The sequence below is a fragment of the Alosa sapidissima genome, chromosome 10 (genome assembly GCF_018492685.1).
Source record: "Alosa sapidissima isolate fAloSap1 chromosome 10, fAloSap1.pri, whole genome shotgun sequence".
Taxonomy (NCBI): domain Eukaryota; kingdom Metazoa; phylum Chordata; class Actinopteri; order Clupeiformes; family Clupeidae; genus Alosa; species Alosa sapidissima.
In genome coordinates this window covers 27,567,565-27,569,944 of record NC_055966.1, presented here as the reverse complement: position 1 = coordinate 27,569,944, position 2,380 = coordinate 27,567,565, and positions in this window count along the sequence as shown.

The following is a 2,380-nucleotide window of genomic DNA, read 5'->3' as shown; positions in this document are numbered from 1 at the left end:
TCCTCTTCTCTTCTCTTCTCTTCTCTTCTCTCCTCTCTTCTCCTCTCCTCTGTTCTCCTTTCCTGTCCTCTCTTCTCCTGTCCTCTCTTCTCCTGTCCTCTCTTCTCCTCTCCTCTCCTCTCCTCTTCTCTTCTCCTCTCCTCTCCTCTCTTCTCACTTCTCTCCTCTTCTCTCCTCTCTTCTCTCCTCTCCTCTCCTCTCCTCTCCTCTGTTCTCCTTTCCTGTCCTCTCTTCTCCTCTCCTCTCTTCTCCTCTCCTCTCTTCTCCTCTGTTCTCTTCTCCTCTGTTCTCTTCTCCTCTCCTCCTATCCAGAGGGAGACATTATTGGAAGCAGTGACAAAAAGCCTATCATGGACCTGGCTGGGAAATGCGACAGTTGTGGAGTCGGCATTCGTAGCCTGTCGCTGCACTACTTAGTACTTCTCCAAACTCAAAAACAGTAGACTAAAAGTGCCAATAAAAGTGGACTGTCAGAGCAGCACAAAATACTAAAAGCCATGCCGAGTGTCCTGTTCGCTCTTAAACTTTCCATCACAGTTGGTGCATCTACCTAGCCACTTCGTAAATGTGTTCGTGAATTTGTTCTGTACTTTAAAGAACATTTTGAGGGATCACATAGCCTACGTGCAATGTTGTGATATTATCAGTATGTGCAATTTGCTTTTGAGCAGGATCTTACATTTCAAAGAACATTTCGAAATGAATGGAAAGATGCAGTGTAGCCTAGGCCTGCTAGTGGTGAGTCTGTTATAGCCAATTTACTTGTATTGTAGCCTATGCAACGCTATTCTATTAAAATTCTATTATTCTAAATGTTGTGTATTCTATTCAACGCGATAGTCTATGACCGCTATGTTCTTGCACTATTTTCCCCCATGATCATATTGTTTCAGTTATCCAAAAGGCTCGAAGGATGCTCTTTATTATATGGCAATTTTGGAAAAATAACGAATAAAAGTGAGGTGAGGTGCCCCCCCTGTCAGTGCTCATAGCCCCCCAACCCGTTGCTCTCTGGCGCGGACGCTGCTTCTCTTCTCTTCTCCTCGCCTCTCCTCTCTTCTCTCCTCTCTTCTCTCCTCCTCTCCTCTCTCCTCTCCTCTTCTCTTCTCTCCTCCTCTCCTCTCTCCTCTCCTGTCCTCTTCTCTCCTCCTCTCCTCTCTTCTCTCCTCTCCTCTGCACTCTTCTCTTCTCTCCTCCTCTCCTCTCTTCTCTCCTCTCCTCTTCTCTTCTCTCCTCCTCTCCTCTCCTCTCTTCTCTCCTCTCCTCTCCTCTCCTCTTCTCTCCTCTCCTCTCCTCTCCTCTCTCCTCCTCTCCTCTCCTCTCTCCTCTCCTCTGCACTCGTGTGGCTCCCTCCTCTCCTCAGTGAGGCCAGATGCATCCTGACAACAAATGAATATGAGCAAGTGAATATGTTTCTCTTCTCTCCACGTGTATTACTAATACATAGCCCTGTTGGTTGCATGGCATGAATACTTTACCGCGTCTCCATTTGTAACTGGCACCAAACATTTGGGAGTGTATTAAATATGAATGTGCTTTTGTAATGGCCTTTTGTGCAGAAGGGTCCGGTGGGACAGTATTGTTCTCTACTAGACAAAGTAAATTGAAGTGGTTTCTACGGGGACGGTACTCTCGACAGAGAAAATACATTTCATCTGACGCTGTCACTCTAATTACAGGCACCTCACACACACCCTTCACACACACACACACACACACACACACACACGCACACACACACACAGACACACACACACAGACACACATACACACACACACACACACACACACACACACACACAAATATATATTTTATACAATATTTTATTGAAGACCAAATGAGTTACACCAGGAGGACAAAGCTACATGTGGCTTTACTCATGGTGGATGATCACACTATACACACTCTACACTGTGTGTGTGTGTGTGTGTGTGTGTGTGTGTGTGTGTGTGTGTGTGTGTGTGTGTGTGTGTGTGTGTGTGTGTGTGTGTGTGTGTGTGTGTGTAGTGTTGTACACATGTAGTGCCATGAGTGCACATGGGTGTACTGTACACATGTGTAAGGGGCATGGAAAGATGAGTAGGTGAGAGGTGTGTGTGTGTGTGTGTGTGTGTGTGTGTGTGTGTGTGTGTGTGTGTGTGTGTGTGTGTGTTAGAGTGTGTGTGTGTAAGCACATTGGTGTGTGTGTGTGTGTGTGTGTGTGTGTGTGTGTGTAAGCACATTGGGGTGTCTGTCTGTCTGTGTGTGTGTGTGTGTGTGTGTGTGTGCGCGCGCGCGCTCGTGCATGCAGCTGACCTCAGGAGTCAGCTCACACATCTCCTTCTGGCTGGCTGTGTGCTTGGGCTTGTTCTACATCACCGCTGCCACAGTTACGCAGTT